This window comes from Ascaphus truei, chromosome 21 (genome assembly GCF_040206685.1).
Source record: "Ascaphus truei isolate aAscTru1 chromosome 21, aAscTru1.hap1, whole genome shotgun sequence".
NCBI classification, from domain to species: domain Eukaryota; kingdom Metazoa; phylum Chordata; class Amphibia; order Anura; family Ascaphidae; genus Ascaphus; species Ascaphus truei.
In genome coordinates, this window is record NC_134503.1 from 7,050,819 (window position 1) to 7,075,188 (window position 24,370).

Sequence of the window (24,370 nt, forward strand, 5' to 3'; positions counted from 1 at the left end):
TATGAGAAAATACTTGTAGCATTTTTTTTAACAACCCTGAATTACATTTTAATGTATTGTAATGTAACAAGCATTTTTTGTTTCTATAGCAACCATTTATAGTCACACCCCATCTCTTCTGAAACAGGCTCTGGCACACCCCTTTTTGAGCCCTGCCCTCTCTCTAGCAGTGCACCAATTGCATCTAGTGACTGCCTGGTCACATGATCTTCCCCACAGATCATTGCATCTTTGATCCTCTTCTGCTGCACTGACAACCATTTAGTGAACGCCCGAGCCAAATCTTTACCAAATCGATCACAGGAGAACGGATTGATCGGCAAGTTAGCTAATTACTTATTGTGTGGATTGTATTGATGCATATATTAAAGAGAAGAATAAAAGAAACAGCAGCTTGGACTGCCACTTTAAATATTGCTGTAGAAATCAGGCTGTTTTAAAGCTCATTAAAATGGCATTAAGAGTTTGAATTAAAACCCAAAAATATTAGTAATAGTAATTAGTATTACCCAATACTACAGAACTGATTTTTTTTTTTTTTTTATAAACGGCATGCATTGTTTTCATTATTGAATCATTGGACTTCATAGATTGGGACTTATTCCCAGAGTTTATAGTGGTTGAAATAACGTTCATGTTTCATATCTGTGGATATAGATATGAGGATTTATTTTACTTACTTGTGAACTGATTTAATACACACACACACACACACACACACACACACACACACACAGACACACACACACACACACACACACACACGTTACTATATTCTAGCATATTTCAGTTTTCAATTCTGTGCATGCACTTTATTATACACTACACATATATTAATATTCATCACTATTTAAAAAAAAATTAAATATATTTAAAATTACATTTTTATAATATATAATATATAAGATTTCTAATATCCAATAATCCTAGAGAATAGCGTGTATGTATATATATTTTAATTACAACAATGATCTCAATGTAAAAATAACCTGGATTTAAAAATATTTTTTCTTTTTAAAGTGTTTTTTATGCAACAACAAACAAACATTTCTAGGACAATGGAAATAAGCTATGCCACTATACACCTGGGCTCAAAATTTATACTGGAGAATATGAGGATTCTCATATGAATAAAACACCAGACTGATGCTGAATTGAATATTCTGTTAAAATCTATTGGGATTTATATACAGTACATCATTTTGAAGGTACTATTCCATAGTTCACTCTCTCTAAAACAGGGGGGCGCAAACATTTTTCCCTGCGCCCCCCTGCCGGCGGTTCTTCTCTCAACGTGACGTCACATGACCTCACTGCGTTATTTGACGCCGTGTTGCCATGGCGACGCGTCTAAGAAGCCGCCGGAGCCAAGATAAGTCTGGTTTACAGAGGCCCTACAGCTCCCCCGGCACTTTATTTAAGTGCCTTCAGATAGCGCCCCCCACAGTCAGCCTCGCGCACCACTGCTCTAAAAGACTTCTCATTGCAGTATTTATATAAATCCTCTAAATATATCATCTGGGGAGACGGACCTCTAGGAAGAGTAATACAACGCAAGGAGCAAATCTCTCCTGGAAGAAACAAGAGATTAAGCTTAACACACACACCTCTCTCTATTTTTGAAAATACATTTCAAACCAGCACATAGGCAGCACCCGGTCTCTACCTTGATACCTTAGGCCAAATCAAATTTTCATATACTTGCTAATTATACACAGAGCGATATATTCTACATTGTTTTTGCACTTTAGAGTATATGCTGATACAATATATATTGATCATGGTAAATATAAGTGGATATCTGTATGATGGCTTAATATTTAACGTATGCTCTCCCAAGATTGCTGCTTGGGGAGACAGCTCCTTAGAAATAAGTAATATATATTTTTTACAAACATATAATATATAGCATACAAATTAGTAATATATACCAGGAGACAGAAAAACATGCCCAGTAGAATTTGATGGGGTACGGCAAAAAAACACAGCTTTCTTTTCCCTGTTTGTGTTGTGTTTTAATTTGTTTTGTGTTGTTTTGTGTTTTTCTCCTTGTAAATGTCAAGAAATAAGTTGAAATATTTGACTATCAGTCCTTCTCCCACCCACCCACCTCTCATATATAAACACACACACACACCCCTCGTTATTATAGATCTATGTATCTGGTGCTTTTCCTTGCTGAACCTCTTGAGTTTAATTCAATTCGTTTTTGTCTTTACAAAAAACATTTAACTGATCTGAAGTTCAACAAATATTTTCTTCTAATTCTCCATAATTTCTATTTGTAATATATATATATATATATATATCCCAAAATTCTGCTGACCTGCCCCCTCTTCCATCCTTCCCTTGGCAGTACATTTTTCTGACCCCCTCAGTATAGGATTCAGCAGAGATACTCACAGTTGTCAGTGAACATAATAGCTGGCTGTTATCCCAAGCAGGGGCTGGATGAGGAGCTCAATACACAAGGTGTCTGGTCGGCTATGTAGGTGTCTGAGACCTGTGCCTGGCAGGCTCTTTGTGTTCTTTCTAATTTCTTCTTCCTCCTCCTCCCAGCTGACTGTGTTTCTTCTGGGACGCTGCACAAGCGTCTCATTTACCTTATTAAACAGGCAATAAACCTCTCTTTTCCCAAAGCTTGGGTAAGCCAAGAAAAAAAAAGCCAGATCCCAGGATTTTAATAACTCAGTGCCAGAGGGGTGTCTGCAATGCCTTACTCTGGCACGAAAGGGTTAATGTCAATTTGACAGAATGATATGCAAATATATCAAACTAGCTGAGAGACCCAGCGTTGCCCGGGATGTAAATGCGTAATAGGTAGTATTATTTATAAATCGTGGAACAATAGGTGAGTATTTGTTGTAAAGGTTGGATAATAATGTTGAAAAGAAAGATGGAATAAAATGTAATACGATGTTGTTTAAAAATGGTTTATTGTAAACACACCACAGTATAATGTATATTTTGGTGACATAACAGATGTAAAAATGTGAGGCGTGTGTCCTGCTAGGGTGTGAGGCGGCAGGTGGCGCGTGGGTTGTGAGTGCTGTCTGTGAGTGGGGGTCCTGCTAGGGTGTGAAGCGGCAGGTGGCGCGTGGGTTGTGAGTGCTGTCTGTGAGTGGGTGTCCTGCTAGGGTGTGAGGCGGCAGGTGGCGCGTGGGTTGTGAGTGCTGTCTGTGAGTCGGGGGCCTGCTAGGGTGTGAGGCGGCAGGTGGCGCGTGGGTTGAGAGTGCTCTCTGTGAGTGGGGGTCCTGCTAGGGTGTGAGGCGGTGGGTCGGTGATGTCGGTGCGTAGGGGCGGGAGGCAGCAGGTGTGTGTGGCGGCAGGTATGTGTCGAGTGTGGCGGGTGTCTGTTGAGTGCATGCAGCGGCTGTGAGGCGGTGGGTGAAAGGCAGAGGCGGGCGGAGTAAGGGCGGGTGAAAGGCAGAGGCGGGTGGGCGCGAAAGCAGAGGCGGGGAGGCAGGAAGGCGGGCAGGAAGGCGAAGGGTGGTGGGAAGGGGGGGAAGGGTGTGGGAGGGGGGGAAGGGGGTAGGGTGTGGGAGGGGGAAGGGTGTGGGAGAGGGGAAGGGTGTGGGAGGGGGGAAGGTGTGGGAGGGGAGGAGGGGGGAGGGAAAGGGGAGGAGGGGGGAGGGAAAGGGGAGGAGGGGGAAGGGAAAGGGGAGGAGGGGGGAGGGAAAGGGGAGGAGGGGGGAGGGAAAGGGGAGGAGGGGGGAGGCAAAGGGGAGGAGGGGGAGGGAAGGGGAGGAGGGGGAGGGAAGGGGAGGAGGGGGGAGGGAAGGGGAGGAGGGGGGAGGGAAGGGGAGGAGGGGGGAGGGAAAGGGGGGGAGGAAAAGGGGAGGGGCGGAGGGAAGGGGGAGGGAAAGGGGAGGGGGGGGAGGGAAAGGGGAGGGGGGGGAGGGAAAGGGGAGGGGGGGAGGGAAAGGGGAGGTGGGGGAGGGAAAGGGGGGGAGGGAAAGGGGAGCGGGGGGAGGAGAAAGGGGAGCGGGGGGGGAGAAAGGGGAGCGGGGGGGGAGAAAGGGGAGCGGGGGGGGAGAAAGGGGAGCGGGGGGGGGGAGAGGGGAATGGGGAGGGGAGCGGGGGGGGGAGAGAGGGGAGCGGGGGGGGAGAGAGGGGAGCGGGGGGGGAGAGAGGGGAGCGGGGGGGGGAGAGAGGGGAGAGGGGGGGGGAGAGAGGGGAGCGGGGGGGGAGAGAGGGGAGCGGGGGGGGAGAGAGGGGAGCGGGGGGGGAGAGAGGGGAGCGGGGGGGAGAGAGGGGAGCGGGGGGGGGAGAGAGGGGAGCGGGGGGGGGGGAGAGAGGGGAGCGGGGGGGGGAGAGAGGGGAGCGGGGGGGGGAGAGAGGGGAGCGGGGGGGGAGAGAGGGTAGCGGGGGGGGAGAGAGGGTAGCGGGGGGGGAGAGAGGGTAGCGGGGGGGGAGAGAGGGTAGCGGGGGGAGAGAGGGTAGCGGGGGGGGAGAGAGGGTAGCGGGGGGGGAGAGAGGGTAGCGGGGGGGGAGAGAGGGTAGCGGGGGGGGAGAGAGGGTAGCGGGGGGAGAGAGGGTAGCGGGGGGGGAGAGAGGGTAGCGGGGGGAGAGAGGGTAGCGGGGGGGGAGAGAGGGTAGCGGGGGGGGAGAGAGGGTAGCGGGGGGGGAGAGAGGGTAGCGGGGGGGGAGAGAGGGTAGCGGGGGGAGAGAGGGTAGCGGGGGGGGAGAGAGGGTAGCGGGGGGAGAGAGAGGGTAGCGGGGGGGGAGAGAGGGTAGCGGGGGGGGGAGAGAGGGTAGCGGGGGGGGGGGAGAGGGTAGCGGGGGGGGGAGAGAGGGTAGCGGGGGGGGGAAAGAGGGTAGCGGGGGGGGAGAGAGGGGAGCGGGGGGGGAGAGAGGGGAGCGGGGGGGGGAGAGAGGGGAGCGGGGGGGGGAGAGAGGGGAGCGGGGGGGGAGAGAGGGGAGCGGGGGGGGGAGAGAGGGGAGCGGGGGGGGAGAGAGGGGAGCGGGGGGGGGAGAGAGGGGAGCGGGGGGGGGAGAGAGGGGAGCGGGGGGGGGAGAGAGGGGAGCGGGGGGGGAGAGAGGGGAGCGGGGGGGGGAGAGAGGGGAGCGGGGGGGGGGGAGAGAGGGGAGCGGGGGGGGGGAGAGAGGGGAGCGGGGGGGGGAGAGAGGGGAGCGGGGGGGGGGAGAGAGGGGAGCGGGGGGGGGAGAGAGGGTAGCGGGGGGGAGAGAGGGTAGCGGGGGGGGAGAGAGGGGAGCGGGGGGGGGAGAGAGGGGAGCGGGGGGGGGAGAGAGGGGAGCGGGGGGGGGAGAGAGGGGAGCGGGGGGGGGAGAGAGGGGAGCGGGGGGGGAGAGAGGGGAGCGGGGGGGGGGAGAGAGGGGAGCGGGGGGGGAGAGAGGGGAGCGGGGGGGGAGAGAGGGGAGCGGGGGGGGAGAGAGGGGAGCGGGGGGGGAGAAAGGGGAGCGGGGGGGGAGAAAGGGGAGCGGGGGGGGAGAAAGGGGAGCGGGGGGGGAGAAAGGGGAGCGGGGGGGGAGAAAGGGGAGCGGGGGGGGAGAAAGGGGAGCGGGGGGGGAGAAAGGGGAGCGGGGGGGGGAAAGGGGAGCGGGGGGGGGAAAGGGGAGCGGGGGGGAAAGGGGAGCGGGGGGGAAAGGGGAGCGGAGGGGGAAAGGGGAGCGGAGGGGGAAAGGGGAGCGGGGGGGGGGGAAAGGGGAGCGGGGGGGGGAAAGGGGAGCGGGGGGAGAAAGGCGAGTGGGGGGGAGAAAGGGGAGTGGGGGGGAGGAAGGGGGGAGGAAGGGGAGTGGGGGGAAAGGGGAGTGGGGGGGGAAAGGGCAGTGGGGGGGGATAGGGGAGTGGGGGGGGGGAAGGGGAGTGGGGGGGGTGGAGAGCAGTGGGCATATGTATTGTCATAATTTATGTATGTGCATGTCCCCCCCCCCTCCCTCCCTGCGTCCGTCCCCCTGCTGGTTCGGCTGGTGCCCTCACCCCCCCCGTGACTCGCCCCCCCCCCTCCCCGTGACTCCCCCCCCCCCGTTCCCTGTGACTCGCGGCTTGCCCCCCGTTCCCTGTGACTTGACCCCCCTCCCTCCGTGGCGCCCGCTTGGTCCCCCGATGTGCCGTCCGGCTGAGTGAGGCTCGTGCAGGCGGCGGCAGGAAGCGCCCTGTGTGGGCCTGAGGCGCGAGGCTGCGCGGAGAGTTACAGGCGCCATAAGCTGAGGCGGGACGCGCTGTGACTTACCTTAGGGGGAGGTAGCGCCGGGGAGGTAAGGGAGCGGCTGGGGTAGGAGGGCCGCGCTTCCCATCCGGAGCCGGTGCAGGGCAGCGCACGTGATGGGGGGGGGGGGGGCGGAGTGTGTGTGTGTGTGTGTCCCGTCACTCCGCCTCAGGCCAATGAGAGGTGTGCGGGGGCGGGCATGGCCTGAGCCGGAGTGACAGGCCAAAGGTGCTATGCGATTGGCCCTTGGGACGCAGACATACAGTGCTTTCAAAAATATATAGTAGATAATGTTACAAACAGCAAAACTGACAGAAATGTTATTTTAGACCCAATTTATGAAGTTGTTTTTGGGTGTGAACATTTATGGATGTAAGATTTGTACAAAGAACTTCATAGTGTTTAAATGTACGTTTGTAATTTCAGCATAAACTGGTTTGAATATTGTAACGTGTGTTTCCTGTTTTGTAATATGTATTTGGGCCCCCTGCAAAAATCTTGAAAGGGCCCCCTAAACAAACTGCACATAATAAATGTAGTTTCCACAAGGGCCCCCATGTCAGCGGCTTTGTGAGCACCTCCACTCTCACACACCTTGCACTCAGCAACCTGTTGGTTCACAGAGGACCTAAGCCTCCGACACTGGGAGCCTGGGGTATACTTATCGTCTCGGTGCAGCGCCTCCACCGGCGAGGGATCCCAGTGTAGTGGGAGGAGTCCCTCACCAGAACCAATATACACAATAATTACACACAGGTATATTATATAACAGTATTTACTAAACACATGAAAATATAGCATCCACCATAACACGGCCCTGCAAGGCCTTCCCCAACCAATAACACCTCCCGGGTGGAACCCCCAAAATCCTGAAGTGCCTGTGCACTTAACCATGTAGTGTCCACAAGCCAGTCCCTCTCCCAAAGAGTATGTGTGGGATAGCGTGCTTCCTTTGTGTGTTGGGGCCTGTTGGTTCACGTGGATAATACCTTCCTGGTTCCCGTCCAGACAAGGTTAGCAAGCAAAGAACTCTGTTCATCTGCGACGTGATTCTGTACCGCACTCCACCGGTTCCTCTGCTGTGATGATCCTTAGGCCGATGCCTCTAGAGGGGTCTCCAGCTGGATTGTACCTCTATAATAGAGTCTCTGATACTGTGGCCTTATTCTGGTCATAGGCCTCAGGCCACACGTCACCATGTGATGCAATATCCTGCTGCTGATGTCCCTCACTGAAACACTACTGGGGAAGAGTCCCTATCTCAAGGCCTTTCCCTGTAGCGTACACCATCTACAGTGAATCTGGGGTCTATCTTGGACCTAGGGGGGAGAATCTGGCCTAGTCCAGCGGAGCACTGCTCCCTGGACATTACCTTTACCCTTCCTGTTCGGATCCCGACTGGCTGCGTGTCCCCAAGCACGCGAAATGTATCTCCTCTTCGCGCTGAGATCTTCAGGGCCCTATTGGCCGTTTGCCCCATGTGATCTGCAGCCCCGGGGCCGCTGGGAATTGTAGTCCCTTCCTAGGCATTTCCTACGAGCCTCGGTACTATCTGGCGCTGCGCATGCGCGGCTTCAATGCGCATGCGCGACGGACTAAAGATGGCGGCGCCCTCTATTAGATACCACACTGTGAGCCAAAAACCTACATGCAAAGCAGCTAGAGGAAAATAACTAAATGCTGCAGAGTATAACACATGAAATAAAAAGCAAAACAGGTACTAACATGGGGAAATAATGGAAGTAAACAGCAGCCTAAATGATAGGCATATACCGTATAAGCAAGGCAAACAAAGGTATGATGGTAAGACCCTAAGGATGCCTAAGTGTACAGCGGCGTCCTGATGCTAGTAAAACACTGTGAGCTGCAGGAAGCATGTAACAGGTAAGGTAAGGGGGAGGTCCAAGATGAAGCACAATGTGCGGTAAATACAGACCCCTGCATCCCAGTCACAAGACAAGGTAGTAGCCAGCTGCGAGCAGCAGCAAGCGTAGAGCACCCCAGCATCAGTCTACACACATGGCTGGAGCAAAAGCAGACACCACACTGCACAGAGCATACACAGGTCAGGGGGATGTGGAGGTATGACAGCTCCGACGGCCATTTCGCCGTAAGGCTTCTTCCGGGAGCGTAAGTCTGATGAGTCAATGAGCGCTATTTAAAGCGCTCCGATTTCGCGCCAAAATCTGTCTCTCGTGCATCATCCAATCAATGGTGCTGTATTATATGTGCGTCATCTGTTGCGAGGGATGTATAAGAGAGACTTGAAAACACTGCAACTTAAAGAGACATACATCAGTATATGTCATGGAACAAGATTCCATATTTCTCTGTCTCCCTTTGCAGCTTGTGGGATTCATATCTCCCTAGTTTAGCTGCCTATTATTTACCCTGTCCCAGCAGCTTGCTGCATGTGCAAAGTCAACATTTTTGATACATATGTTGTTTACACAGTCATAGCCAGTGAGTTGCTATAGCAACCTCAGCCTTTCTCTCAGAATGGGCTAGTCTGCCTCCCCCTCTGCCTTGCTGACAGATAGTCTGTCCCCAGACTATTTCTGCTACCCAAGTTCCCTCATACTTCCTTTTACTTCCTACATTGGCTGAGTGAGTACGTTCCTGTTACCCCTCTACTGGCAAGGCTTTATCCTTTTCACCTTTCCCTACTATCAAGCACATTCACTATAGAGACATTCTCTCACAACCCCATCTTCTACAAGTGCCTTTGTGTATCTATGCTTTCCCCAATAAAGTGAAGAAAAGACAAATAACTTGTTGTGCTTGTAACAGGAATGAGTTGAAGCTATCTGGGCTATTCATACTACACGTGACTCTGGCCTCAGAATACTAAGGCTTCTTCCGGGAGCGTAAGTCTGATGAGTCAATGAGCGCTATTTAAAGCGCTCCGATTTCGCGCCAAAATCTGTCTCTCGTGCATCATCCAATCAACGGTGCTGTATTATATGCGCGTCATCTGTTGCGAGGGATGTATAGGAGAGACTTGAAAACACTGCAACTTAAAGAGACATACATCAGTATATGTCAGGGGGGCGCAAACTTTTTTCCCTGCGCCCCCCTGCCGGCTGTCCCCTCACTCCCGCGCCCCCCCCAACCCCAACTTACCCTCGCACTGGCGTAATGACGTCACGTTGCCATAGCAACGTGACGTCACATGACCTCGCAGCGTCATTTTGACGCCGCGTTGCCATGGCGACGCCGGGAGGAAGCCGCCGGAGCCACGGGTAAGTATGGTTTACAGAGGCCCTGCAGCTCCCCCGGCACTTAATTTAAGTGCCTTCGGGAAGCGCGCGGGGCCTCTGTAAACCCCGCGCCCCCCGTCGGCAGTCTCGCGCCCCCCCTGGGGGTCGCGCCCCACAGATTGCGCACCGCTGGTATATGTCATGGAACAAGATTCCATATTTCTCTGTCTCCCTTTGCAGCTTGTGGGATTCATATCTCCCTAGTTTAGCTGCCTATTATTTACCCTGTCCCAGCAGCTTGCTGCATGTGCAAAGTCAACATTTTTGATACATATGTTGTTTACACAGTCATAGCCAGTGAGTTGCTATAGCAACCTCAGCCTTTCTCTCAGAATGGGCTAGTCTGCCTCCCCCTCTGCCTTGCTGACAGATAGTCTGTCCCCAGACTATTTCTGCTACCCAGGTTCCCTCACACTTCCTTTTACTTCCTACATTGGCTGAGTGAGTACGTTCCTGTTACCCCTCTACTGGCAAGGCTTTATCCTTTTCACCTTTCCCTACTATCAAGCACATTCAATATAGAGACATTCTCTCACAACCCCATCTTCTACAAGTGCCTTTGTGTATCTATGCTTTCCCCAATAAAGTGAAGAAAAGACAAATAACTTGTTGTGCTTGTAACAGGAATGAGTTGAAGCTATCTGGGCTATTCATACTGCACGTGACTCTGGCCTCAGAATACTAAGGCTTCTTCCGGGAGCGGATGAATGAGTCAATGAGCGCTATTTAAAGCACTCTGATTTCGCGCCAAAATCTGTCTCTCGTGCATCATCCAATCAACGGTGCTGTATTATATGCGCGTCATCTGTTGCGAGGGATGTATAGGAGAGACTTGAAAACACTGCAACTTAAAGAGACATACATCAGTATACGTCATATAATTAGTCAAATTAAAGACCAAAAAATGTATGCAAGATGCAGAGTTAAGTAAGAACAACAAATACAAGACAGAATACAAAAAAAAATGTATTAAATTAAAATATAGATAATGGAATAAGAGTGGACCAAAAAGGACTGCAAGGACTGCATCACTGTGGTTACTGCAAATAGGCTGTTCAAACAGGACATACACAGCTGCAACGTCAATTACACAAATTGTTATAGGGGGTTAATAAATGTAAAAAGCTGTTGTAAAAAATACAGCTCCTATTCCCCCAAATAATAGTAATAATATACCATTTGAATTGATATAATATTATATTCCTCAGTGATGCAATCCATTGTTATCCTACATGTTCAAATAACATAAAATAAATACATATTAAATACAAACAAACAAAACATATATGTTTAAACATCCTATTATGTCTGTGTCATCTTTAATAATACTCTTTAAGGAACTGCAATTGGCATTAGATAGTGAGGCATTTAAAGTGAGGTTTTTAAGTGATAAATACAGTTAGACTACAGTTTGACTAGAGGTGACTGGGGACTGGATCTACTGCACACTCTTTTACTCAAGACAACAAACGGTAAGCTATTCAGATCACACTATGATCCCATGCTTGCTAACCTGCCTATTTCAACCCCCCACCCCTTTACAACTTTTTTACTGCAGTCTCTCCCAAAACTGACTGCACAATACACTGAAACCCTGAACTGACTCTAGCATTGCAATACAGCTAAACATTTGACAAGGAACAGGCACACACCTGCTGTTAGTCTGCTCACACTCACTCTGCTCACAACAGCTCCTTGCAGCACTGCCTACCTCTGGCATCATGAACCTGCTATGTATTTTAACTTTTTTCTTTCTCCTGGCCTCATGGAGATGTTACTCCCTCTATCCACTACAAACTCCTCCATCCTGGCCCACACCCAACATTACCATACACCCTGGATTACTCAAAAGCCTTGCACTATCTACTGAATGTTGGTGGAGAACTCTAAAAACCAGCACACCAACCACTGCTCACTCTAATGGAAAACACCACAAATTTACAACTTACAAACAACTACCCAAATTTCTACTCATACTATTACTCTCTTTAGCAGGTGATATTGAAACTAACCCAGGTCCTTCCATTTCAGCTCTGTCCCATGCCCCTGAGAATTCCACCTTTAAATTCCAAAAAGAGCTATCAGTCGCCCATATAAACATCCGGAGCCTGCTGCCCAAACTGGATGAACTAAGGGCATGGTGCCTTATGCATAAACTCAAAGCCATCGTTCTTACAGAAACATTGCTATCCCCTAAAACCCCTGATGCAAATATTGCCATTCAGGGATACTCCATTTTTAGGAGAGATAGGTCAAAGAGAGGAGGAGGGGTGTTTCTTTATATTGCAAACACCTTACAATTTACACTGTTAAATTGTCCACCAAGTCCACCCTCTTTTGAAACTAGTTGGCAAAATCTGCCTCCCCTTTTCTAAGCCCATCTTGCTTGCTGGCATCTACCGCCCCCCTAAAGCCCCTCTACAATCCTTGACTGATATCACCCAATTTCTTGGCTCCATTTCCTCTCTGAATGAGAAGAGTGAGCTGCTAGTTCTAGGGGATTTCAACTTCAATTGGTTTGACCCTAAAAACCACAAAATCCAGATACAACTCAAGTCACTTAACCTATCACAACTCATTTCCCAACCCACACGGATAAACCTGAAATCGCATAACCATTCCTTGCTAGACTGGATTCTCTCCTCAAACCCCAGCAGAATCCAATCCTCTGGCATCCTTCCTGATATTTTCAGTGACCATGCAATAGTGTACTGTGTAAGGAAAATTAAACCGCCCCATTCAAGCCCTAAAGTTCTCCTCACTAGAACATTTAAAAACTTTAATCCACAACAGTTTCTGGATGACCTTACCAACTGCCCATGGCACAGAATCGATTTAATTCCCGACTCCGATTCTGCGCTCGACTATTTCCAATCCGAGTTCTTAAAACTCTGCGATACCCATGCTCCACTACGCAAAATAAGGGTACGGGGGGCCCACCTTCCATGGGTTACACCTGACCTTATAGCACTCTACCAGTTCAGGGATGCCTTGTGGAAAAGCTACAAAGTAACTGGTACTACCAAGGATCTCAATCACTACAGATGCATGCGGAACATGTGCACAAGGCAAACAAGGCATGCAAAAGCACAATATTACTCTGACAATCTCCACCAAAATACATCAAACCCAGCTAACTTCTGGAAGGTTATCAACAATATATTCTAGCCTCCTAACCATCAACAACCAAGTAATATCACTAAGGGGGATATTACTCTGACAAACCCCACTGACATTGCAAATGCATTCAATGATTACTTTGTGGTGTGTGCCACTAACTTATTAGCGAAACGCAGCACAAACCCCAAACATGAATCTCATCCTGGGAGTATCCCTACAGTCCCACCCCCTCCCAACACTGCCCACAATTTTCAATTTAGCCCAGTATCTGAAGAGGAGATTACACAAGCGCTCCTCAAACTAAAACTAAGCAGCCAATGTGGACCCGACTTACTACAATCTAGGTTCCTACGACTTGGTGCCCCAGCCATTGCCAAACCAATTGCGTCCATAGTCAACTCTATCCTGTCTGCAGGCCATATCCCTAAGACCTGGAAAACTGCCAGAGTTGTCCCAATCTTCAAAAGTGGGGACAAAGACACTGTCTCAAACTACAGGCCAATCTCACTTCTCCCAATTCTATCCAAAGTCATGGAAAAATGTGTCCACTCCCAATTAAGCGATTTCTATACCAAGACAAATTTCCCTAGCCAATTCCAGTCTGGGTTTCGTCCCAAACACTCCACCGTAACTACCCTGCTAAAAGTTTGCAATGAAATCCAGTGTGGAATGGAACGGGGACAACTCACTGGTGCAGTATTCCTAGATTTTGCAAAGGCTTTTGACACAGTTGATCATGTTATCCTGCTTAACAAACTCCAGAGCTCTGGAATACGGAAACATGCTTTAAACTGGTTTCAGTCCTACCTATCAGGAAGATCCCAACATGTGTCCATCTCAGGCTCTAACTCCAACCCCCTGGATATCACCTGCGGTGTCCCGCAAGGCTCTGTTCTGGGGCCCCTACTCTTCTCAGTGTTCATTAATGATCTTCCCACAGCTTGTAAGGAAGCCTCAATACACATGTATGCAGATGACACAATCCTATATGCACACAGCCATAGCCTCTCTGACCTTCAACACATACTTCAGTCTGACTTTTTGAGACTCGAAAACTGGATTTCCCAAAACAAACTGTTTTTAAACACTGACAAGACTGTAACAATGGTATTTGGGACCAAGACTAAATTTGTAAAGCTTCCAGTGACTGAGCTCCTGATTAGAACCAACGCTAACACCACCCTAACACCTGTCACTAGTTTTAAATACCTGGGCTTATGGTTTGACTCCCACTTAACATTCGGGATGCACATTGATACCCTGACAACCAAGACCTATGCCAAACTAGGGGTACTTTACAGGAACAAATCCTCCCTAAGTCTCCTGGTCAGAAAGCGTATTGCACAGCAGATGCTAATGCCAATTATTGACTATGGAGACATAGTATATGGCTCGGCTCCTCAAACCCACCTTAGCAAACTTGACACCCTCTACAATTCAATTTATCGTTTTGTTCTCCAATGCAACTACAACACACATCACTGCGAAATGCTCAAAGAACTAGATTGGTCATCACTAGAGTCTAGGCGCAAAGTTCACCTTTCCTGTCTCACCTTCAAATACTTTCTGGGCAAGCTACCCAGCTACCTGAACAAGCTCCTCACCCCTACCACATGCAGCACCTATCACCTGAGATCAGAATCCAAAAGACTATTCATGGTCCCAAGGCTCAACAAAGTATCCGGACGTTCCTCCTTTTCCTTCCGTGCACCCCAAAACTGGAACAACCTACCGGAGACTCTCATATCCACCACCAGTTTAAGTTCTTTCAAATCTAAGGCTGTCTCACACTTTAATCTGGTCTGTAACTGTTTCATACGCTCATAATATATATTTTCTTTAACTGTGCACGCAATGTCTTGTATATAATGTATACCTTGTTCATTTACGTAACTGTACTTGTAACCATGTATTATTTGTTTTACTCTGTGCCCAGGACATACTTGAAAACGAGAGGTAACTCTCAATGTATTACTTCCTGGTAACATATTTTATAAATAAATAAATAAATAATACTGCCACCTATCTGTATGCAAGGATAGAATCTCAGAACTAAAAAATATATCCATTTGTATAAAATAAGTGATCCTATTTTAAAATAGTTTTTATTGATAATATGTTTAAAAAACCCTAAAACTTAAAATCAAATACTAAATAGCTGTTGGCTATAAAATACTTACAAAATTCATTCATACCGGTGCGTTTCCTAATGATGGGAAACAGAACCCTTGAATGAAAAATGCATGTGATGAGCAGAATGAATGTGGCTCTCAAAATTACCCCTATTTTTTCAAAAAAGGTGTAATGTCCACCACATGATTAAAGCCCATGGGGTACTTGGTCTTTAATTTGAATATTCAATATTGTTCCCGACGTAATAGGTGCAGATCTTTATTGCCACCCCGAATATTGTCCCTGAGGCTTTATATATATATATATAGTATAGTAAATGAGTTCTTCAGTATTAGGTGATACCTTTTTTATTGGACTAACAATTTATGTCATAGGACAAGCTTTTGAGAGTTCTCCTCTCTTCTTCAGGTCAAGCAATACTGCTATATAAAGGATTCAATGGCTAAAACAGTGTAGAGAGAGGGGAAAAAAAACAAAAACAACAGATATGTACTGTAGATAAGGTAGGGTGTTGAAAGTGTTTGAAGCCAGGGGACAGTGACAAAGAAAGGTGGGGAGGGGGAGGGATGCTGGGGGGAGAGAAAGTGTGGATAAGAATTGAGGCAAGCAGGATAATTACAAACAATTTTGATAGGGTGTGAGAAAACCCATGTCTGGCAAGCGGGGAAATTTTAAATTTCCCTAAGACCTACGCTTCCGTGCGCTTGCGGAAGCGTAGGCGAGCCCCTACTAAAGCCGCTCTCATTGTGGCTGTAGGGGCTCAGTGCTGAGCGGGAGCGCGCCTCAGCGTGCCTCCGCCAGCAAGCAGCAACCATGGACGAGGCCTAAGGCTGCGTCCCCGCTAGCGCTGAGCTCGCTGAGTGGGCGGCGCTTGGCGAGGTCGACTTGCATATATATATATATATATATATATGCAAGTCTCCGCTAAAGCGATGTGCGCGCGTATGCGCGGGCACACACGTTCACCAGCGCTCGGCGCTTAGAAAACCCCCTTTTTTTTAAACTTTCTAGCACACTCAGCTTCCTCTGCAACGTAACCCCGCGAGCGCTTGCGAAAATTTTAAGCACACCCGGCGCTCAGCGCCAGCGGGGACAAGCCTAACATCACCCGAAGAAGGGATCAGTGTGACTCGAAAGCTCGCACAAATAAAAGCATTTCGGTAGCCACAGAACGGTATAGAGTATTTGTTTTTGATTTATATGTGTATATATATATATATATGAAAAAATAAAGTACCCCAACAAAAGTACTCTGATATACAAAAAATATAAAAATGTATTAAACATCACAAAAAACACTCAAAAGTTAAAATGATCCTCAGTATACAGTATAATAATATAAATGTAGCTGACACCTAAGTAAGTACATTATAAATGAGCCTCTGATAGCCATACTCTAAAGTGAAAAATACAGATATTCCCTATAACCTGCAGGGTGCAGAGGCATACAATTAGCCTCCCACCACTGTGACCCGCCACTTAATTGTAACAAGCTGATGGAACAGTGACACTCCCTGAATATTACACAATACTAACACACATAAATGGTGAAATGGAGGGTGAAAGGAGGTCAAAGGATAGCAGTGAACATAGGGACATGGAATATTCTGCACAAAATTGGCATAAACTGCTATGTGCTGCTAACATCGTGAAAGTGTTCCAAACAGATACAGATCTGTAATGGCCTGTGTCCCACAATAAGGCTAAGGCCCCGGTAACTCCGCTGCAACGCGCGCCCGCGAGATTGGCGGCGCGTGCAGCCGATTCCCCGGTCTGCAGCTCACTGCAGGAAGAGAGACCGTGGGGGGGGGGGAGTGGTGTGACGGGGGCGCGGCCATGACGTCACCCAGCAGGTTCGCTCTCATTGGCTGAACCGCCGGGGGGCGTGCCTTATCGCTCGTCTCGCCCCAGCGGTGCGGGCCCCCTCGCAGCGGGCCCGGCGCCATTGAGGGGAGGACTCTCGTCCGTGCAGCGTCCGCCACAGCGGACGCTGTAGTAGGCAGCGGGGGCAAGGCCTAAGACATGCAAATGAGCACACAGTAATATTTCCATGTGCTCTCTCTCTCTCTATATATATATATTTTTTTTGTGTATTTTTGTGAAAAGGCCTTAGTAGAGTAAAGCTGAAGTCAGAAGTAAAAATACTTAGCCAAGCCAAGCACTTGAGATTAGGACTTAACAGATGATGTTTTGGCAGCGTTCCTGTAAACATGATTTAAAGTGCTGATCTCACATAGGAGCTTATGCCTATTTTGTGCAGAATATACCATCTCCCTATGCGCTACTCCACACAAACACTATTTGGGTGGGCCTGACTCTGCGGAAACTGGGTTGGTTAGGTGTCTAGAGAACCTCAGTACTTTAGGGTTCCACCAGGGTGGTGTTACGGTGTGGGCATTGCGTTGTGGGGCCTTGTATATCGTTGTATTGATATTTTGTTATTGTGTGTGCGTTCAGTAAAACTCCTGTTATATACCCTGTGTGTGTAATTACTGAATGTATTGGGTCCTGTGAGGGGTTAGCCAGCTACACTAGGAAGCGCTGTAAACAAAAGACTGAGACCACCCCAGACTCCCAGCGGCGGAGACTGAGGGCTCCTGTAAGCCACACAGGTAACAGCAGCACGGGTAGTTCCCTTAGTCACAGGGAATGGGGGCTACATAAGTTAGGCATTTTATTCCAAGTATCAATTTCTGTTCGTTGTTTTGTAAGATCTATATTTGTTTGTACCCGTTTCTTTTTTCCATAGTGCATGTGACAGGGTGAATGAACGTCACCAGCCATATACCTGGCAAACCTATGTTTAGGCTTGCAGTGCAGCAGAGTAGGAGAGATGTGATGCATCCAATTGGATAGAATTCCTCCACAGTATGTGTAAATAATTCTGGACGACAGTAGAAAGTCCATGAATGATATGGCAATTGTCAGGCATGGGCTAAGTGTCTAGTGGGGTCCACTTGACCACCATAACTAAAACACCATATGTACCCAGCCTAGTAACCAATATATAATGAGCAATAGCACTGGTAACCATATATATATATATATGTGGGGGCACTGCGGCCCTTTACCTTAGTGCTTGCAGGACTTCTAGACGTCCAGGGCGTGCAGTTCATCCAGATGAGTAGACAGCAAGAAGAAAGGTGATGATGAGTAGCACAGCCACGGTATTCCAACTCCCAGTGGGACCGGAGGATGTAAAACAAAAGTGAACACTCCAATGTTGCAACAGGTCAGGTTTATTGCAGGATGGTGCAGCAACAGGACAACACGAACGCACCTTTCGTGCACTAGGCACTTTATCAAGGTGACAAATACATACATGGCTGCATGATTTATACTCACCCGAGTTGTATCTCGCGCTGCCGGGTGTGACGTCATCATCCCGCGTCGCAACGGGTCGCGGTGACGCGGCGTACACAACCATTGGCTCGGCAAGTCAGGTGGTATGCTAATGCTAGCTGACTATCTCTTTTTTCTAAAACAAACTTTATTAACAACTTAAACAAACACACGGCGAAATAAAAAACATGTTAAAAACACAATAAAATACTGTTACAGCAGCGAACTGGCACAGGCGATGTCAGTATGATAGCTTAATCATCTAAGGGGCAGGCTAAAGATCCTGATGATATACTTTTAGTGCTTTCCAAAGCCCCTATTGGGAATGTTGGTAAACTATTGTGATTGTAAAGTATACACTGACATATGCCTGTGCATAGCATCCTGTGCCTGTGCATACCAAAACATTTCTCAAATTGTCCCCATGGTAATGTTAATCTACTTTCGGTCCAAGGTATTGAACACATCCCTATGTCCCCTAGAGGTGGAGATAGAGTAAAGATGTTAGACAGACGTGAATCCTATTGGATATTCACTCTAAGAACCAGAGAACCTTTTGGCATGAACATTGATTGGGATATAAGTCATTTTCTAAAATAGTTTAAAATATTTTTGTTGAAATGATTTTTTTAATAAATATTAATTTATTCATTAACAAATTAAATTTACTATTATTAATTTTTATATTTTTTCTATATACTTATATAATTATTCCTCTACACATACATCAATACAAATAAATACGGATTTACTGTATACATGCATACCCCGCATTGACGTACGCAATGGGACCGGAGCATGTATGTAAAGCGAAAATGTACTTAAAGTGAAGCACTACCTTTTCCCACTTATCGATGCATGTACTGTACTGCATTCGTTATATACGTGCATAACTGATGTAAATAACGCATTTGTAACAGGCTCTATAGTCTCCCCGCTTGCGCACAGCTTCGGTACAGGTAGGGAGCCGGTATTGCGGTTCAGGATGTGATGACAGGCGCATGCGTGAGCTGGCGTTTGCCTATTGGGCGATATGTACTTACTCGTGAGTGTACTTAAAGTGAGTGTACTTAAAGCGGGGTATGCCTGTACTCAATCATTGATTATCATTAACAATACACATTAGTGTTATTTACATATACAAATTGTATTTAATTTATTGTCTGCTTTCCCAATCATTGTTCATGCCCCTCTGACAACAAGTACACTTATACTGTATGATTATCACATTATCTGTTATATCATATATATCTGTATTTTGTGTAATTTGTACATTCATTTCCAGGATCACATTTAATTATATTAATTACCACCAGATGAAGGGTCATTTCACAACAGTTCCTTGTATATATATGTTACTAAAAAAACATCAATTGCACTGAATAGATAGGACTCAGTATTCATAGAACTATATATTTGTATATTTATTTTCTTTGTACTGTTCTGATCTGTGAATATGTTCTTTTCACGAATTACAAATTCACAACTATCACTCGCACAGGCATATGTCAGTGTATACTTTACAATCACAATAGTTTACCAACATTCCCAATAGGGGCTTTGGAAAGCACTAAAAGTATATCATCAGGATCTTTAGCCTGCCCCTTAGATGATTAAGCTGTCATACTGACATCGCCTGTGCCAGTTCGCTGCTATAACAGTATTTTATTGTGTTTTTAACATGTTTTTTATTTCGCCGTGTGTTTGTTTAAGTTGTTAATAAAGTTTGTTTTCGAAAAAAGAGATAGTCAGCTAGCATTAGCATACCACCTGACTTGCCGAGCCAATGGTTGTGTACGCCGCGTCACCGCGACCCGTTGCGACGCGGGATGATGACGTCACACCCGGCAGCGCGAGATACAACTCGGGTGAGTATAAATCATGCAGCCATGTATTTATTTGTCACCTTGATAAAGGGCCTAGTGCACGAAACGCGTAGATGCGTTCGTGTTGTCCTGTTGCTGCACCATCCTGCAATAAACCTGACCTGTTGCAACATTGGAGTGTTCACTTTTGTTCTATATCCTCCGGTCCCACTGGGAGTTGGAATACCGTGGCTGTGCTACTCATCATCACCTTTCTTCTTGCAGTGCAGCAGTGTCGAGGTTAAGTTTCAGTTGAGAAGGGCTGCTTAATTAGTCTGACCCCAGCTGCATAATCAAGGTGTTTTAAAACCCCCAGGCTGTACACACATGCAGGCTAGCTGGTCAGGAGACAGGACTGAAATACTGAAGAGATTACTGCTATAAGGTCTGTTTTTCAAAGTACATGTGTGATGAACTGCCTGTGTCCTGCATGCTGAAGAGAAGCTGCCTTGCTTTCTATGCTGAAGAGAAGCTATTTTGTTTTTGTCTGCTGAAGAGAAGCTATTTTGTTTTGTGTGCTGTATGTTTTTAAGGCTCAATAAAGAAGCCTTATCAAGAGAACCCACGTGTGTGGTTGCATGTACCCTGCAACAGTGAACTACCAATGTCATAAGTTTTATAGAGCATTTGGAGAGAGTTGCCTCCTAAGCCTTAAAAAAAGTGTCATCCACAATAGTATGTGTGGGACGTAAATTCATTTGTAAACATCGTAGCATTAGGTAAATTGTATATAGTTTTCTAGACTGCTGCTATCCCATCACAGTCTTGATTGTTTTTCTGTAAATCTTATCAAGGACCTAAAACAATGGGTAGTGGTTTGAGCATTGAATGTGGCAGTATAGACTACGTGAGAGAAAGAACCCCAGTATGGGCATTCTCCCACCTACTGGATGATTTATGATGCAACAGTAGGATGTGGTGCTCAGATAGTTCAATATGGTTTGTATACATATATGAATGTGGTAATAAATGTCCAGATACTCATGCGATGTCCACAAATGAGTGTTGTAGATAACTGAAATGGGTATGCACCTAGCGATGTCCACTTGACAACCGCAACTGATGGTGCAAAAATATACATATATATATATATATATATATATATATATATATATATATATATATATATTATATATCTATATATATATATATATATATATATATATTGTGCGTTCGTGAAGCCCTTGTTATGGCATTAGCTTGCTAATAAATTGATCTGTTGCCTGGGATTTTTTCTTATGTTTTTCAATCCTGCTCTGGATGTCATTGGACTGTGCTCTGCCTACCTACTATGACTGTGGATGATTTATGAGTATATTAAAAAAAATATATATATATATACAGTATATATATATTAACCAATATCCATGTAAAATAATGGGTGTTAAAACAAGAATTAAACACAAATAAGTTCCAAATGTCTAAACACTGAGGTTTGTTTTTCGGAACAGCTATAATAGCTTCATGAGTATATGAACCTATATAGTGTACTGGTCCGCTGAGGATATTGTGACAGACCAGGCAAGGGTATATTAGTAAACATTGAGCACCACATTCTGCTACAGGATCTGAGAGCCCGCCCTATTGGGACCTCCACAGTGTCAGCGGTTACTAGCCTCCTCTACTCTTATTGCTCGATATTAGGGCAAGTGGATATTACATCTACCCCATTACTTCGAATTGACTTCGATTTGAGTTGGAATAGGTTAGAGACACTACATGCTGGGTGAGTGCTCATACTGGGTTACTTTCTCTCACATAGTCTATATCTATAATTCTACCCAGGGAGCAGCGCCACATATATATCACAATTAGCTGATGCGGGGGTACCCTACTTAGTATTCAATTTGTCAGTATAAACAGAGAAGACATTCTCTGACTCCTGTTGCCAGTGGCTGCAGTCAGACTGATGAGAAAGGAAACCAGACATGTTGGTAATCTAAGGCAGTTGTGAGCCAGGGCTGGGGCAGAACTCGGACCAGGAAACCTGAAATTTGAAAGTGGGAAAACCAGTGTCGGATTTAAACAAATGCCGCCCTTAGGCACTTACCTGGTGCCGCCCTGCTCCTCCAGCATCGCACCGTCCCGTTTACATGGCAACATGGTGCCGTGTGATGTTGTGACGGTTCAGGGGATTCCTTCCCCTCCATGTGTCCCTGACGCCCCGCTATTGCCTACCTCTTCTGTTCCTTCCCTGCCTTCCCCTGCTATTCTCCCTTCCTCTGCCCACAGCTGTCCCTCTGTGGCAGCCTCTGACGTCATCCCGGCGTCAGCGCGCGCTCCCCGCAGGACACGCGCACCCACTCGGTCTCCCGTTCCCTGCTGCGGTGTCCCCTGCTCACGGCCCCCCTCGGTCCCGGCTCCAGTCCCCTTACCTCCGGTGGCTTCTCCCTCTGTTTGCCTCCTATCCTCGGCGGGTGCTCCCGCGGCGCGGCGTGACGCAGCCTGTGTGCGCGCACTCTAACCTTACAATCCTCTTGTAGGCTCTCTCAGACTCCTGGCTCTTCCTCTCATGCCCTGCAGGCTGTCTCCCTCACTGGCTCACCTGTCTCCTCCTCTTCTCCTCCTCACCTATCCCTGCTGTCTCCCACTTCACCCTCTGCTCCTCCTCTCTCTCCTATTGGTGTTCCTTCCTTTATAACCCCTGTCTGTCCTTTCTCTCATTGCTCTGCATAGCTCTTGTTACCTCTGTGTGTGCAGTCCTATGCTTGGCTCTCCTGTGTTTTCCAGCCTCTGTTCCTGCTCCTGCTTACCCCTGGATTTCCCTCGCTTGACCTCTGCTCGTACTGGATTACTCTGCTCTCTGTTGCCCTTGAACCCTGCTTACGGACACAACCTTGCTGACTTCTGTGATCCCTGCACTTTGGCTTACGAACATTACGATTCTGATCTCTATACCCCTGGACTCTGGCGCACGGACACCACTACTCTTACTCTGAACCCCAAAGGCATTGCAAGTATTACTAACCATCTCTCTACAGGCCCGGCAACGCCATACCACACTCCAGGCACGCCCTCACTGCTGTGGGTGCGTGGTAATACCCTTCCCACCTCAGTACTGGGGACTGGCCAGGTCTGCGGGCATACAGGCGTGACATTATGCAGAGCCCAACAAATGCAGACCCCCCTGAGGTGGGTACAGGTGTTTCTCTTGAACACTTACAATTTGTGAGCAATCAGCTGACCACAGTCTCCCAGCAACTTGCTAACCTCTCCCTTCAGGATACGCCAATGGCTCCAGCACCCCCAGTTGCTATGACTTATGCTAACTCTGGACCCCGTATTCCACCGCCTAATCGCTACGATGGGGACCCCTCGCTTGCCGCAGATTCCTAAACCAATGCGAGGTGCAATTCGAAATGTCCCCCTCTAAGTTTCCTACCGGCCGTTCTAAGGTGGCTTACATCTACGCCTTGCTCACCGGTGACGCCCTCGCTTGGGCTTCTCCCCTCTGGGAACATAAGAGCGAATTAACCCAAGATTATCCTAAATTTAGGCGAGAATTTCAGCAAGTATTTGATACTCCTGCACGGCGCGAGACAGCCGCATTCTCTCTCTTCCACATTTCACAGGCCCGAAGATCTGCTGCCAAGTACGCGATCGAGTTCCGTACCCTCGCCGCGGATACTCAATGGAATGATGAGGCACTCGCCGCCGCATACTGGCACGGTCTCTCTGACACCTTGAAGGATGATCTTGCTACTCATGCCCGGCCTTCTTCCCTGGAGGAGTTGATTACTCTCAGTGTACGTATGGACCAGCGTACCCAGGAACGACGGCACGAGAGACACTGTTCTCAAATCGGTAGCCAACTACTTCGGGCCGCGGAGAGAATGCGACGCCGTCAGAAGGGACTCTACTGTGGTTCTTCGGAACATCGCCTCCAGAACTGTCCCCTGAAGCCGGGAAACGGGAACACCCAGTAAAGGTAGAGGGGCTTCTACTGGGTACGGTCTCTTCTTGCCCCTCTCTCCCTGAAGATCTCCCAAAAAAGTTTATGTTTCCTGCTATGCTGGAGGGCCCTGACCACCTACTGGAGGTAAAAGCTTTCATTGACTCTGGATCTGGCGGTAACTTCCTGGATCAAACCTTCGCCTCCGAGAACCAAATTCCTATGGTTAAAAGAAAAGCACCTATTGGTCTCGAGACCATCGACGGTCGCCCGCTCCAGCCAGCATTTATCATCTGGGAGTCCATTCCTCTCACGCTGACCTTGGCAGATGGTCATAAAGAGGTAATAGTTTTCGATATCTTCCATTCTCCTACTGTTCAACTTATTTTAGGATTGCCTTGGCTTCAACTCCACAATCCGCGCATTGATTGGACCGGCACCCTGCCTATCCAATGGCCTTCTCCCGCTGAGTCTGCTCCCATGGCTCCTCCTGTTGCAGTGCTTGCCGGCCTGGATTCCGTTCCTTCCAATCTATCGATTCTGCCGTCCGTGTATCATGAGTTCCTGGATGTGTTCAACAAGGTACAA

The 24,370-nt window shown here is 47.9% G+C and overlaps 1 protein-coding gene and 1 long non-coding RNA gene across 4 annotated transcripts in view; one reads left to right on the top strand and one right to left on the bottom strand.

Moving 5' to 3' along the window:
• LOC142472072 (histo-blood group ABO system transferase-like) overlaps window positions 1–24,370 on the bottom strand; it is a 178,775-nt gene that overhangs the window by 35,791 nt on the left and 118,614 nt on the right. The window lies entirely within an intron of this gene.
• LOC142472078 (uncharacterized) overlaps window positions 1–24,370 on the top strand; it is a 172,124-nt gene that overhangs the window by 3,741 nt on the left and 144,013 nt on the right. The gene's annotated exons all lie outside the window — the stretch shown is intronic.